At 31.6% G+C, this 17,334-nt stretch overlaps 2 long non-coding RNA genes across 2 annotated transcripts; one reads left to right on the top strand and one right to left on the bottom strand.

Moving 5' to 3' along the window:
• Positions 1-36: 36 nt before the first annotated feature.
• LOC148878382 (uncharacterized) lies at positions 37-2,371 on the bottom strand. Its single transcript, XR_016102082.1, has 3 exons — positions 1,638-2,371; positions 218-377; positions 37-116 (listed from the first exon to the last, which is right to left on the bottom strand). It is a non-coding gene; the product is annotated as an uncharacterized LOC148878382 (long non-coding RNA).
• LOC148878381 (uncharacterized) lies at positions 1,256-2,544 on the top strand. Its single transcript, XR_016102080.1, has 2 exons — positions 1,256-1,455; positions 1,595-2,544. It is a non-coding gene; the product is annotated as an uncharacterized LOC148878381 (long non-coding RNA).
• Positions 2,545-17,334: the final 14,790 nt, after the last annotated feature.

The following is a 17,334-nucleotide window of genomic DNA, read 5'->3' as shown; positions in this document are numbered from 1 at the left end:
ATTACAAAAAAAGATACAGCTTTATAACCAAATTACCTATTTGCCACGCTAAATTTGACTCAACTACTCTGAATTTTGACCATCCACTGGTCTTCAAGACTGAGAATCTGGGACCCCTGAACTCCAAATCGCGACACGCGTCAGCTGGGATTCAGGTGAAAAGATTCCTTAGTTGGACATCTGAGCCGTATATTTTTCCATAGTTGAGAAATTTTACCCCGGTAATTGGTAAAGCAGATCTTCTAGAAACACGAGGCGCCCCTACTCCATAAATGATAAATCAGATCCGAGTCCAACTATCTATGGGCCACCGAAATGCTTCTTGGGAATTGGGATTTGGCAGCCAGATGATCCCCACCGTCCGATCTGCTTTTTAACTGCCAATTGGGCAAATAGGACATATCACTACCTGGTACAGCAGGGAACATGAAAGAGATAAAAGTAAATTGCGTGGACACATGACACATCATCATCAATCAAAATCCAAAAGACGGTGCTGAGTAGCTGATCAATAATGGGAAAGTCCAAATCCCAAAATGATACGACGAAGGCAGGGGCAATTAGTGTGGGTGACAATGTGACATAAAAGCTGTTGGAAGACAACACTAAACGTTGGTTGCTGCCGGGCAAAATGAGATACGCGTCATCGCCATTGCTAGGCGTCCTCAATAAACATCTCCATCTCTACTTTTTTTTTTTATTGGCAATCAAGGTTATATATAATCGTGAGATTAATTACTTAATTTGTCGAAGACTTGGTGGGAGATTTTGGGATTTTCGGCGACTTGCAATCACAGAGTGTTAAAAACCCCTTCTGTCCCATCCATCGTGGCTTCGTGGGAGTAACTATTTCGCTAATAATCGGCAGAGGCCCATGTCCTTCGTCTGAAATGGCCGCCAATAATAGCTCTCCCATCATCGATTTTACACCATAAATGTGTGGTCGTTGTTAACCTCGCCGTGCCTCGGTGAAATCCTGATCTTGCACTCTAGCTTTGCCCACGTGACACCTTTTGATTAGTGATCAATAGTTGGCCGTAGCATAATTATAATAATCCAATCTTTTAAAATTAGGGTAAAATATAAAAACCTCTCCTGTAATTTTTCTTGAGCAAAAATCTCCCCTAACCTTTTAAGATCTCGGAAAAAACCTCCCTTTCATCAGCGATTCAGATGAAATTTTGATAAATTACGAAATTATTCCTAATTAATTGACAAAGAGTTAATAAAATATTTTAAAATATCAAAACTGCCCCTGACTCCCCTTCCTCTTGCAATAGAAGGGAACGGCGTGAAATCCTTCCCCGGATCTCCCCTCATTAGTTCTTCTTTTTCTTCTTCTTCTTCTTCTTCAAGTTTCATATTCAAATGCAAAGGAATCCATTAAAGCGTTACTTCGTTCTCTTCTTCAACCCCTCTAATCGCGAACTCCAAATCCTCAAGAACTGAAGCAAGGTAGTCTATGGTTTTCAAATCTACTCCTTTCTGTCTTGATTTTCCTAAGAGGTTTTTAGACTTGCGTATGTTATCGGAAATCCGATTATTTGTTCGTCGGAGATAGTAATACACGTTCTTACAAATTTTCTTGTTTTAGACAAGGATAGCAATGCCAGAATCAAGAGACAGATTAATCAGACCGGACTTGACGGCATCGTTGTTTGTTCATCGCCGATCGGCTGCAGATCCGCTCGATATGGAACAGGGGGGGAGGCTGTTCAGTTCTCCTGCAAGAATCAGCAATGGCGATGGACGGGTCTTGTTTGGCTCCCCCTTAATATTCGATGACTAAGATGCAACAAACTTGTTCGACTCGCCTTTAAGACTGGGTAGTTCCGATGGTCGAGACTTCATCGGTTTTCCAATTTCCCGGGGAACTACGAGGTTGGATGCTTTACTGGAACACACAATAAGGGTGGGGGCTATAGTGGTTTAGCGGGGCGTCAATATTGGAAGGGCATCTTATGGTATTCAAAGGTTGGCAATTGGGCGTGGCTGGATTTTACACGGGTCTTCATTGTTGAGGCGATAGAATACTCCGGTGGCGAGAAGTGACCGAAGCTAAGGACCTGCTGCAAATCCTTGCTTGGTATTGATAATTAGGTTGCTGGAGAATTTGATGTCCTAACCCCACAGAAGAAACTCTTGAACTCAATTGACCAAGTCGAGGAGGTCGTGATGGAAGAATTTTAGAGCCTAAAGAGGATACCCACCGTTTTAATGGTTTCCCCTTGAGCGGCACAAACTAGACCTCCGAGAACTGCCTGATTAGTTGCTGAAACTCTATTTGCTGCCATCGTGAAGAAGATGAATAGTGTCTTTCGGTTGCTCTGACTTAATCGACTCAATGGAAGAGAGTAGGGATAGTGGGGACGGAGAAGACAAGAAGAAGAAGAGAATAAGACAATGATAAGTTCAAGGGAGGTTTTTATTAAAGTAAAACTATAAGGGATGTTTTATGATTGTCAGAAATTTTAGGAGAGGTTTTTGTAAATATATTGGATAATTAATAAAATCAGCAAAAACTAAATATTTATTTGATTTGTCCGTCAATGACCCAAGATTTTAATTGACTGAAGCAGATTAAGCATTAAGCGCCACTCTAACTCAGTTTTTTTATTCTTCTTTCTTTTTCTTTTCCTGTCAGGAAAAAAAAAAGAAAAGAAAAGAAAAAAGTTCAAGTTAGATGAAACCACCTTAAAGCAATGCACAACCAAGTACTGAATCAACGGTTAACAATCGCCTCTATTCAATTATGATGAAAGGTGTATATACTATACCAATCGAACGGTAAAGTGTTACAGTTTGACTCTTGACCAATGCTACTATATTTGGATTAGCTGTATTTGTCCGCATTCGGCTCAGTGGCCATATCCGAATTTCGGAACCGGAGCCGCCCCAACGTCAACAGAATTGATGTTGAATGATCATATGATGTGTGGATTACTTCACGGGAACTAGTAGACAAGATAAAAGAACGTATGAAGTAGGTCTGCCTCGGTGCATTAGACCGGCCAAAAGCCCTCACATGCGTTTTGGATTTTTCTCTCTTTTACGATTTTATTTTATTTATTTGCTAGAAAGCGGGACCTGCGGGGTCTCTTCTCTGTTTTGTTGTCACTTAAACGTTGGCTGAACACTGGGTTATCAATGATATTTGAGATATGCCTATTCACATGCTGCCAAAAGGAATGTGGGTTGATTGGATGAATTTAGTTAATGTTTTTCTTTGCGAGATTAGTGCAATATAAAATACATAATAATATATAATTGTTTTATATTGATTTTTTAATAATTAATTTGATCAAATTTAATCCGAGTTGATTGATTTTTTAATATTTTTTTATCAGTTTTTGTTTAACAATTTTCCAATTCAATCAAGTTAGGTCAGTTTCGTTTTGGCCATTTGTAAATCGATCAAAACTGAATTGACCTTATCACTAATATATATATTAACATTTTATATTTTAAATTTTACTTTTTTACTATGTAAAAGTGTGAAAATTCCTATATTTCTTAGTCTGAAATATTTTCAGATCATAAATTTATTTTTCAATAATATCACTATAATTTATTAAACTTAAATTATATATATATATATATATATATATATATATATATATATATGCACACGCACACACACAAAATTCAACACGAAATTATGTACTAAAAATATAAACTATGGTTTTACAGATTATTCAATTTACATGTTATTCAACTAAATAAAAAATTAACATTAAAAAATAAAATATTATTTAAATATTTCAATAACAAAATATTAAAAATAGCTACATAATTATATAACAAAATACTTCATATTATGTAAAAACATTAAAACAAATAAAATTCAAATAATGAAAATTTTAAATATGCTATATACTATTTAAATATTTAAATAAGTAGATATTTTAACTAATGAAATATTTAACATAACTTGATTTTAAAGAGTTAAAATAACAAAATTATGTAATAAATTTTAAAAAATAAAACTAGAAAAATAATTATAAAATAACATTCAAATTAATAATAATATAATATTTTACAAAATTAAAAACGAAATTATGTAATAATAGTACACATTATAATTTTAAGGATTATTGAATTAATAAAGAATTAATATATTAAAATTTAAATAGTAATATTATTTAAATAAGTAAATAATATTGTAAATAACTAATTTCACTTATATCTATTAATCATTCTAGAAAAATAACTTTCAAAAAAATTAATGTTTACTAATAATAATTTTAAAATCCTAATCTATATTTATTATATATTTATATATACAAAAATTAATATTTATTGTATTTCAAGTAATTATTTATTACTTTTTTGTGGTAAATATATTTTCAATAATTATGTATAAATTTCTTTTTTGTTAGTTAACAAAAAATGTTCAACAATTATTGCAGATTAAACTACAATTATTTAAATTTTTAAGTTTAATTTTTTGTATTTTTGTTATAATTTATTGATTAATATTTATTAGAGATTAAACTATTATTTCATATTTCACTGTTTATTGAATAATTTAATACATTTTTTAGTATTTATTGTATTTTTGTAATTATTGTATTTTTATTGTTATTTATTATATTTTCATTACCAAAATATTTTCAATAATTGTGTATTTTCATTATAAATTTTTAACAATTATTGGAGATTAAACTATTTTTAATTATTAGAGATTATACAATTAATTTAGCTAAAATTATGAGTGTTTCACAAGTTGGTTCTGTTCGGTTGTAGGCTATTTGGCCAACCAAATCAAATTGGTCAAGTTGGGGAGTTGGTCACCTGAAACTAGGGATGCAAACGGATCAAATCGGATTCAAATCAGGGTATATCTGAATTCGACCCAATCGGATATGATAAACATGGATCTAAATTTGAATTTAATGAGGAAGTCAGATTTTTAGATTTGATCTAATCCAATTCGATTTGATTTAAAAATTAATAAATTGTTAAAATAAAATTAAAATATAACAATTTAAGTAAAGAAAAACAAAAGCTCTAAGTATCTTTTCAACCATTCATCATATATATACATGTTTTTTATAAAAAATGAATAATATAACAAATTAACAAAATTGCAATATAAACAATAGACTTATAAATAAATAAATAAATAGCATATATATGTGTTACATACATATAAATAAATAAATAATGTATATACTGAATCGAAGCTTACCAAATCGGATAGGAGGTGATCTGAATTCGACCTAATTTCTGAATGGATCAAATTATTTGTTCCAATCCGATTCAAAATGGGGCTATCCTAATCCGAGAATATAGGATCGAACTTTGGATCAAATTGGATCGTGATCTCGTCCATTTGCACCCAACCTAAAAATCAACTAGCCATTAGTGAAAACCACCCAACTCAGGTTGTATTAATTCGAGTCAATTTTAAGTTTGGTTAGTTAGTTCAAAAGATTTAAACTTAAAATTTTAATTTTAAATTAAAAAAAAATAGTAGCATTATTAAAAAAATAAATTTATGATATAAAATATTTTAGACTAAGAAATATGGGAATTTTCCCACTTTCTCGTATTAAAAAAATATATTAAAAATAATACATACATACATATATATATATATATATATATATATATATATATATATATATATATATTGCGAGGTCATTCGATTTTGGTTGATTTACAAATGGCCAAAGGGAAATTGATCCAACCTAGTTAGGTTGGGAAATTGTTGAACCAAATCCTATAGAAAATACTATAAAATCGAATGGTTGGGTTGGTCGGTTTCATTAGTTTGATGAACAACCCTAGCTGAAATTAATTATTGTTATTTTTGTATTGCAAAATAATTATTAATAGTAATATATAAAATATAAGAGAATATCTATGATGAAGGCTAGATATAGTAATGAAAGAGTTTTGACCAATCAAAATCCATCCATGAATTTTGATAAATAACACCTAATTGGCTACCACGTTTATAATACTAGTTGACTAATCAAATTTTTTTCACATGTCATATATTTCCTATATCATAGTCAAACCCAAAAATATAAATAATTATTAATTATTTAAAAATATAAAATATAAAACAAATATATACTCTTACATTCTATTCTTTATCTTTTGCTTAACAAATCTGTGCATCACACGAATCCCCACTAGTACTATATTATAATGCGATTAAGTCCCACGTCAGCACCCCTCTCCTTCTCCCATGCCCCCTTTCTCCTTTCTCCCTTACCCCTCCCCAATCCTTCTATGCAGCCATGTGGCAATCCTATCCTCTTTACTAGAGTCCCACTCCAACTCCCTCTCTCATGTTCCTAATCACTTAGGTTGCGTTTGGATGGAGCGTAAAACCCGGTTTGGTATATTTTTACACTTTGGTCCAGTTTTGTAGCCATTTGGATGGGGTGTAAAAATACACCGAAGATCGGTGTAAAAACCAATTTCGATATTTATTTACTTCGATTATTGATGTATTTTATACATCGATTTTTTTGATGTAAAATTCGATCGAAACAATGACAGTGTAAAAACACAACAACTCTTCGTCTCTTCTTCTGATCCTCTCTCTCTCTCACAGTCGAACATCGTCGACTAGCACCCTCTACCACTGCTTGATCCTCTCTCTCTCTCACAATCGAGCATTGCCAACTAGCACCCTCCACCACCGTTTGGTCACCCCTTTCTCTTCCAATCCCTCCCTTTCTCTTGCTCTTTCTCTTCTTTTCTCATTCTGTATTCTCTTTCTCCCACATGTTCGAAGTCATCTCAGAACAGAGGACGCACTCAGAACAAAGAACGCATAGATCTAGACATTGTCATTCAGATCTGGAGGGAATGTTGTCAACTCGTTTCAGATCTGGAAACAACCCAAAAACAGATCTAAGATTTGTTTTTCTCCTGTGTTTTCTTAGATCTACAATTTATTATCTAGTGCTTAGATATGCAACTTGTTCTTTTATTATGGTCTTATATCTTAGATTTGACTCGTCATTTTCATCTTTCTGCAACTTGTTTAGCCCTGCATGTGGATTCCAGTTTTACATTTCTATAAGATAAACTTTTCAACCGAAAGATTGAAAACTCCGAGCCAATGATGTTCTACCACATGTTAACAATCTCATTTCCTACAATGCATCTTAGGACCATTTTTTGATATCTCTCTCTGGTCTCCCCAACTTATGGTATCATAGCTCCTCACCCTTTTTAATTTTTTTATTTAACCTATTTATTGGTTGCTGTTATACTTGGATATTTGGGACTACTTCTATAGCTTGTTGAATTGCAGTTGGTGCTAACCTAGGTTGATTTAGAAGCTAGAAGCTTCTATTCAGTTTAAGCTGATATTGCTTTGCTATGTATACCTTCTGTGGAGGAAGAAGCTGATTGGTTATATATATACTATATATCCTAGCATTCATGTATAGGGTAATCATGTAAAACAAGTACCACCATGTCATAATGTCAGAGAGGTGTGCCCTTTGATCGATAGAGTTTGATGAACAAGCAAACAGGATAAAGTGGTGGGATCAACAAAGAAGGAGAATACACGTATACAAAAAATTAACGGCTGCATTTTCAAACATGGGTGTAGTTACACCCATGTTAATTTCAAACATGTGTTTAAAATACATTCACATTTACACTGTTCTTCCAAATATACATCAGTGTAAAAATAACATAGAAGTAGTTCAACTTTTGTATTTATAGATCTAACCACTTTTCATTTACACTGGTGTATTTTTGTATTTACACCTCAAACAAATGAAGCCTTAAATCCCTCCTAAAAGTTCTCCTAAGCTATATCTTCCACCTATAATTCTAAAATAACTATTAATTTGTCCTACATACATAATTTAGCCATGTCGTACCACTATCCCCTATTTTCTCCTAAATTATATCTAATTCATATTTATCCTCTCCCCCACTTTTCATCCATGTATATTTAAAGATAGTTTGAAATAAATTTTTAATAATTATTTAAATATTATAACAAAATTATGTAATAACTTTAAAACACTTATTAAAAATGAAAAAATAATTATAATAGATTTAAAAATGTTTAGATTATTAACAATGTTAAAAATTATGTAATAACAATATAAATTATAATTTTGTGGACTAAAAATTTTAGTAACAAAATCATTTAAGTTTTATTTAAATAATAAAAATTTAAAATATTAATTAAATATTTCAATAACAAAATATTAAGAATAGAAAATTAATTATATAACAAAATATTTAATATAATGTAATAACTAATAATATTTTAAAATTCAATAACAAAATACTTAATTTTCTTTTTAAATAATAAAAAATTAAAATATTTTTAAAATATTTCAATAGCTAAATATTTTAAATAAAAGTGTTAAAATTAACTAAATAATTATATAATAAAATATTTAATATTTGTAATAACTTTCAAATAAATAAAAATTAAATAATGAAATATTTTAAACATTTAATTGTATTTATTTTGTATTTTTTTATAATTTTTGTATTTTCATGATTTATTTATTATATTTTTGTTATAAATTTATTTTTAATGATTTTGTATTGTTGCTATAAATTATCAATAATTATTGGAGATTAAACTGTTGCTATTTATTAGTTATTTAACTATGAATTTAGTTTAAATTATGTATTCTCATGGGTCAATTTGGTTATAGATTGTTTGGCCAACCAAATTGGCTTGGTCGGGTTGGGGAGTTGGTCACCCGAAACACTATTAATTAGGGTTATTCATAAGAATGCCCAACCCGACCAAACCAACCAACCTGGATCGACCCAACCCGAGTCGACCGGGTTTTCATTAGTACCGGTCGGTTTCGGGTTGGGAAAATATATAAACCGATATATCGGGTCGATTTCGGTTTTCTTATGTGAAAACCGAAACCAACCCGACCCGAATCGAACTAGTCTTCTACTAGTTCGGTAGTTCCTAGTTTGAGTAGTTTCCTACTTAACTATAACTAGTCTTCTACTAGAACTATAAGGTCCATTAGGCAATTACAATTAGAATAGGCAATCTATCCTAGTTTCTAACTTTTTATAATCTTTTACACCAAATAGGCAACCCATTAGGCTATTACAATTAGAATTCAATTAGGTGTCCTTTTGTATAGGAGCAAAACCGAAACCGACCCAACCCGACTCAAACTGACCAAGTCGGTTTGGCCTATTAGTAGGTCGATTTCGATTTCCACCTCAAGTAACCCGACCAGGTCGGGTCGGTTGGGAAAACCCCAATAAACCGACCCAACCCGACCCATGAACACCCCTACTATTAGTGAAAACTGTTCAATTCAGGTTCTATCAATTTGGGTCAGTATTTAGTTTGATTGGTCAGTTGAAAAGATTTAAACTCGAATTTTTAAATCTAAAAAAATATAATAATATTATTGAATAAATAAATTAAAAAGTTTAAATTTATAATATGAAAATGTTTTAGACTTAGAAATATGGGAATTTCCCACCTTCCCATGTTAAAAAAATATATATTTAAAATATAAAATATATATATGGTCGAGCCAGTTCAATTTTGGTCAATGTACAAATGGCCAAACCAAAATTGACCCAACCTAATTGAGTTGGAAAATTGCTAAACCAAAATCAACCCAAAATATTAGAAAACCGACCAACTCAGGAAGAGTTGGGTCGGGTTGGTTGGTTTCATCAATTTGATTAACAACCCTAGATGAAATTATTTATTATTGTTCTTGTATTGCAAAAAAAATATTAAAATTACTATATAAAATACAAATAATTATTAATTATTTAAAAAGTTACAATATAAAACAATTATCTACTCTTATGTGCTTCTACTTTTGTACTTTTAAAAATATCAAAGTATAAAATACATAAGATATTTTTACTTTGGTATTTTTTCTCTGTAAATTGTTTGAATAAATAAGTTGAAAAGTATGCTTTCCAAAACAAAAGTACCATTTTATGTTTGACAAAAGCATGTCAGTTTGTACTTCTGATGACAGTTTCTGGTGGTTTCGGGGTATGAGATCGGTGATGACAATCTAATTCTAGGAGCAACAAGTTGAGGTAAGGTCTATAGTTTATTAAAGGGTGGTCACACATGACCACCCGTTTGCGCCAAAACAAATGCACAGTTTCGCCAAAAGCACGAAGTATAAAAGGCTAACTTCGTGCTTTTGGGGTTTTTCATACTTTATTAAAGGGTGGTCACATGACCACCCATTTGCGCAAAAACAAAAGCATAATTTCACACCAAAAGCTAGCTTCATGCTTTTGGGGTTTTTCATACTTTATTAAAGGGTGACCACCCGTTTGCGCAAAAACAAAAGCATAATTTCACACCAAAAGCATGAAGTATAAAAAGCTAACTTTGTGCTTTTGGGGTTTTCCATACTTTCAAAAGTACAAAAGTACTTTATAAAATCCTATCCAAATAGGGCCTAAATTTATAAGGAAAATATAATAGATATCTAAAAAAATACAATAAATACTGAATATATATTAAATTAGTTGGTAAATAGTGTAATCTATAATAAATATTAATCTATAAATTATAAAAAACATATAATTACTAAAAAAAAATTTATAACAAAAATGCAATAAATATGATAAATTAAATTTCAAAAGTTCAATAATAGTTTTTTTAATTTCCAATAATTATTGACATTTTTCTATTAAATAAAAAAACAAAAATGGATTTATAAATAATTGTTGAAAACATATTTATCAAAAAATACAATAAATAATTACTGAAAATAAAACAATTATTAATTTTAGTATATATAAATATATAACGAATATACACTATTAATTTTTTTTTGAAAGTTATTTTTCTATAATTATTAATTTATATAAGTGAAATTAATTATTAAAATATTATTTAGTTATTTAAATAATATTGTTATTTAAATCTTTAAAATATTAATTATTTATTGAATTTAATAATCCATAAAATTATAATTAGTACTATTATTACATAATTTGTTATTAATTTTGTAAAATATTTAATTGTTATTAATATGAATATTATGAAATCTATTACACTTATTTTTCTACTTTTAAGAAATTTCTTAAATTTATTACATAATTTCATTATTTTAACTATTTAAAATGTAGTCATGTTAAATATTTCATTATTTAAATATTTAAATAATATGTAAAATATTTAAATGATGAGGGTGGATTTGGCCCTCCAGTAACATTGTGACACATGGCATCTTGGAACAATTGGGTGACACCTAGAACCATTTAGGCAACAACTTGCCTTAGTCAAGATGATGGTGTCCCAGCTGGCGACCTAGCATTGACGCCGACCTAGCGACTTGGCACTATCGCCGACTTGGCGACCTGCCTTCACCGTCGACTTGGCGACCTTGCAACCTCGACCACAATTCAGGTCGGCTAAAAGCACCTCATCCAAGGCTGACCTGCAACACCTCATCACTGGCTGAAGTGACCTCGACGCAAGGAGCGACCTCCCTCGAGGGCATGCTGGCCTGACTAAGGTCCAGGTGGCGACCTGCGAGACGTGCTCACCGACAAATTTGGCATGCATATCCCAACACTCCCACGATCCTTGGAAGTTAGCCCATGTACCGAACATTCCGGAGGATGGTCAACGTGCATGGCGGTTGCCTCCGGAAATCTTGGACCACTTAGACGACCTCTCGGAAATCTTGGATGCAGTTTGTGAAGCCCACGCCAAACAATGCCTATATAAAGGCACTAACCCCAATGACAAGGGAGCAAGTAAGCATATTCTAGCACTCATACTTTATGATTTTTTAGCTCGCAATCTATTATGAGAGTACTAACTTAATCATCGGAGTGACCTCGCCGGGTTAGTCACCCCGGGTCCTCTGACATTGATTCCTTGTAGGTTTCTCTAAAGAACTACATAGCTCAACCATCAATTTAGCTCGACACCTGATCTGCCTCCAACTCGGCACTTGATCTGCCCCCAGCATGACCTAGTTAGCTCGGCACCTGATCTGCCCTCAGCTTGGCATGGTCAGCTCGGCATGGTCAGCTCGACACCTAATCTGCCTCCAGCTCAGCCTAGTTAGCTCGACACCTAATTTGCCCCCCAGCTTGGCACCTGATCTGCCTCCAGCTCGGCCTAGTCAACTCGGCATCCAGGTCCTCATCCAACAAAAGTTCTCCACTTCGGCCTCTGAGTCATCGGCCACTTGGAAGCAGACCGAATGATGAGGTATTTATCATAAAAAATTGATGCATCAATTTAAAATGTAGTCATGTTAAATATTTCATTATTTAAATATTTAAATAATATGTAAAATATTTAAGAATTTTCATTATTTGAATTTTATTTATTTTAATGTTATTACATAATATTGAATATTTGTATATAATTATTTAGCTATTTTTAATGTTTTGTTATTTAAGATATTTAGTTATTGAAATATTTAAATAATGTTTTATTTTTTAATGTTAAATTTTTATTATTTGAATAACATTTAAATTGAATAATTCATAAAATTATAATTTATATTGTTACTACATAATTTCATGATGAATTTTGTAAAAAATATTGAATTGTCAATAATATGAATATTAATAAATCTATTATAATTAATTTTTGTGTTTTGAATAAATATTTTAAATGTAGTATATAATTTTGTTATAATATTTAAATAATTCTGATTTTTTTTAATTGAAACTTTCTTTGGATAGATATAGATAAAAAGTGGGGGAGAGGATAAAGAGGAATTAGAGATAGTTTATGATAGAATTTATTGTTAGAGATAATTCAATAGATAAATAGGAATTAGAGATAATTTAGGAGATAAATAGGAATTAGAGACAACTTAGGAGAAAGTGGTGCCACTTGGCTAAGCAAATCCCTCTTTCTTTATGGTTGTTAGAAATAATTAAGCCTATGTGATTTCCTTATTGGTTTAATGGGTAATTATGTAGAATTAAAAAATAAAAAATCATAAAAAACAAGAAATTAGGAAGAGGGCTTGGAGCAATGAAAGCCATGGTAACGTGGATTATAGATAGATAGATAGATAGATTGGGATGATCTGGATTGGTTTTTTAATAAATCAAGCCAAAGCTTGGCCCAACCCAGTTAATGATTGGGCTTGACTCGTGGCAGACAAGTGTCCATCTCAAGCTCAACTAATTTAATTTATGTCAATTAAATTTAATATAAATATGCAGAGTGCAAAACTTTGTATTTTGTATCATTTTGTATGTATTTATGCTGTACATATTTATATTTATACTCTTTCCAAATTGAACTTAATATAAATATATACTGTACAAATACATACAAAACACAAAGTTTTACACTCTACATATTTGTATTTGTACTCCTTCCAAACTGAGCCTAAATTAATTTATAGAGTACAAAATTTTGTACTTTGAATTATTTTGTAATTTTTTTAAATGAGAAGATCGGCACGTGGACATGGCTCAACGCAGGTGACAACTTAGCAAGTATCAGCTCGCCACAGAACGAGCTCGAGTATACTATTGTCCTGAGCTAAAGGTACTTCGGGTTGAGTCCCTTCCAGTTCACGAACTAAAACAACAACACCAAGTTCTCATTAGTCCGAACCTAAGCAAGTGGGCCACCTCAAAGACGACTTGCCTTGACCAGAATCACCTTGGCACGCCATTAGTAGCTCATCACAGATAGCTCGCCACCAAGTAGCTCGCTACAGGGTTGCTCGTTGTCAGGTAGCCCGGCATCTCGCGAGAAGCTTCCTGCTTGACAGGACCGTACCATCCAACCCTGAAGATTGCACCCACGTCCCTTGTCTGGCGGCGGTGCAGTATCTGCCAACTCTGAGGACTGCACCCATGTCTCTTGCCTGGCGGCGTCGTGCCTGCCAACCTCGGAGGTTGTCTCCTGCCTGGCGGGACTGTACCCTACAATGGTCGCATTAACCCACCTGCTCCCTATTCCTAACAATAACAACTAGTCACTCTGAAACGTTACCTGACAATAGATAGTCGCGGTAGAGATGCGGGATCAATCCCACCAAACCTGTCAGGATGCCAATATATAAAGACTTCAACCCCCCAGGGGCCAAGGTATTGCATATTCACCACTCTCTAGCTTTCTCATCTTCTTGCAAACTCATTCTCTTTTGGCTCGCAACCGAGTACTAAAGCATTGGAGTGCTCTTGTCGGGTGAGCAACCTCGGATTCCTTCATCTCTCTTTACGCATGTATCTCTTGCCCGTCGCCAATTAAGAGCCCAGTCACTTCCAACTAGGAGTGATCGGATTATGCATCATCACCTTTCAAACTGAGCATTTGGTCATTTTAAACCCAAACATTTAGAAAAGCAATATACATAAACCAAAAATTAACAATATACATGCATATATTTTGCATTCCTTGAGGCTGTTTTTGGTGTGATAACATAGGAATAGGAAAATTGACGGAAGGCTCTTAAAATTTTCAATAAATTAAAAACTTTATATCAGCTGTATGTTTCTTTCTTATTTTATATAAAACCAAACACATAAATGAATCAAGAAACAAGAATCTTCTACCCGTTATCTAATGGTATTATGCCATGGTATTCAATACTGTGTTAGTTTTTTTTTTTTTTTTTTTTTTTTTCCTGTTGCACGTTTCGAGAAAATGACCCCACGTGAGTTTGCTTGGATCGAGTCATTGAAAATTTGAAACCAAAAGAGAAATCATTATTGGTATTGGCTCTTTCTTTGCTTTTCCAGTGGAGTTGCGCAAATTACGGATTTGGTTGGTACCGTAGTCTATGTTTATTAGTGGTAATCATGACCGGGCCGTGCTTATCCAATCACCTGCCAACAATAGTAGTTTTAATTAGGTTGATCATGCGTGGGGCTGGGTTTTCATTTATGATAAAAAGGCTATAGCTTACGTTTGAAATATAAATGTTAGCATAAGTTTATATGGAGTTGGGGCCTGATTTTGGACCAATATTATTTATATATAAAACATTATATATCTATATATTAGATGATATAGTATGTATATAAACTTATTTTATACATTATATAATATATAATATAAATTATACATGTCATATTATAATATTTATATATAAAATATATAATATAATGTAAAATAATATATACACATATGTATATATTATATACAAAATGTATAAGTTTAAATATATATGGGTTGGGCCGGGCTTGAAGTATTAAGCCCAAGCCCAGTCCTAAATTTTGTAAGCCTGATGTGGGCTCCAAGCCCGGGTCAAACCTGAACACAAAACCCAGGCCCAAGCCTCGAATTTTCGGGCTGGGCCGCATTAGACTGAAATGGTCACCCCTAGTTTCAATCCTATACTACCAACATTATCTCACATCGCATATATCATGCATAGTAGGTCCCACTTTTATGGTGGGTTTCAGTCTCATAGAGAGATGTACCGTGTGAGCTCGTGTTGGTGGAGGGTTATAATGTATTTTATGGGCAAAAGATCCCAATTTTGGGCTAGCACACATAATAAGAATTATAGTCTAGACTCAGGCCTGGCCAGACTCTGGGTTGTTAGGCATCAAATATGAGCCCGTGCCAGGCTAGCATTTGAGACTATAAGGTTAATTTAGCGGGGCCTCATGGGATGCTCAGATTTGTCAAGAGAAAAGTGAATCAATAGAAACTGATAATTATATTAATTATATTAATAAGTTGGATTATAAGATTTGAGACTATAAGGTTAAATTAGTAATTTGTTACAAAAATAATCTAGTAATTTGGATTAATTATATTAATAAGTTGTTACAAAGAATAATAATTTGTTGCTAATTACTTAATAAAATAATTATTTTTCTCGTATTATTGGTTATCATTTTATTTTATTTATTTTATGTTATTTTCTTAATGATTAAATGCTACAATTTTTTTTGTAAATATTAATTGGATATTTAAAATACATAAATATTAGTAAATATATAGAATTGGGTTATAGTCATAATTAAGTTTAGTGTTTATAACTTTTTTAGTCATAAGTACATTAATTTAAGCCCGAGCTCGAGGTTTAAGAGTTCTAGTTGGGTTTGGGTTGATCCTCAATTTAACCCAACCCACCAAAGTTGCAGCCCTTAAGAACATTGTAACATTCATAATTGGACCATACCAAATTGAGTGCAATCTATGCATGCATTTACTTTTGGGTTTTTAACTGTTTTTAGATAACATTGAAGCAGAATGAGCTATGGGGGATGGGCTACCACTATTTCGTAGCCCAGTTTTCCCAAAAAAAAAAAAAAATTTGATCTAATGCCAGATTTTGATAGTGTATTAATAATGCCTAGCTTAGCCCAACATGCTCCTCAAACATAATAATATTTGTATGGGCCTAAGAAAGCAACAAGCTTGCCCATGTTAATTATAAAACTATGATTTTTTATAAATTAAAATTTGTATTTAATTTTAGTATATTATAAAAATATGTAAAAAATTTTAATATATATAATATTCACTGTATATGTATATAACTTCTAGGTTGAGTTTGGGGTTTCTTAGTTTAGGCCATGTCCACTAGGGCTGTCATTAGACTTCGAAAGTCTAATACCCAATTATAACTTGCATTTGATTGGATGCAAATATAACTCCATCCAATCCGATTAAAAATTGAGCCTAATAAAAAATTATTATTCTATGTATATATGTAGTATAATTATGTATACATATAGATATTATGTATAATTATATAAAATGTGGATGCGAATCTAGTGGTTTCATGATAGGATGCAAATGTAGAGCAACTAGATCCAATTTGAATTCGATCTGTTTATAGCCCTGCTACCCGCATTATGTGTGGGATTGGTGAAGATCCAAGTTCTAGGTCAAAAGAAAATAGTTGCTTAAGCCCATAAATTTATAGGTCTAACCAAATTAGGCTTAGTTATAAATAATCATTCCTAAGTAGAATAAGTTTATGACATTTCAAATTGTGCCATTATTAATTTTATTATTTTAATTAATTTTTATAAATTTATATATAGAATGCAAATGGTTTGTTTTACTTTTTTAATCTTTTTGGTATTTTTATTATTAAATTTAATTATTATAGTAGTGTTAATAAGAATTTATATATATTTTTTATTAATTTTAGTTATTAGGTTTCAAATTATAATTTTCTAACAATTAATCAATTAAATAGAATTTGAATATGAAAAAAAATTTCTAACAATTAATAAGAGAAGATGACTATAAAAATATGCTAAAATAGGTTAATGATGAAAAGGGTGTGAGCTATGTCTTAGAATTATCTCTCTATATCTCATTATTTATAGGTGATTTAACTATTTTTTATACTTTTATAAATTAATTTATAAATTGTTATTTGTTTATAAGCTAGGTCAGGCCCACGT

Source organism: Nelumbo lutea, chromosome 1 (genome assembly GCF_056320005.1).
Source record: "Nelumbo lutea isolate HS-2025 chromosome 1, American lotus-T2T, whole genome shotgun sequence".
In the NCBI taxonomy this organism is placed as follows: Eukaryota; Viridiplantae; Streptophyta; class Magnoliopsida; order Proteales; family Nelumbonaceae; genus Nelumbo; species Nelumbo lutea.
The sequence above is the reverse complement of the archived record's forward strand: the minus strand, read 5'-3'. Positions and strand labels throughout refer to the sequence as shown.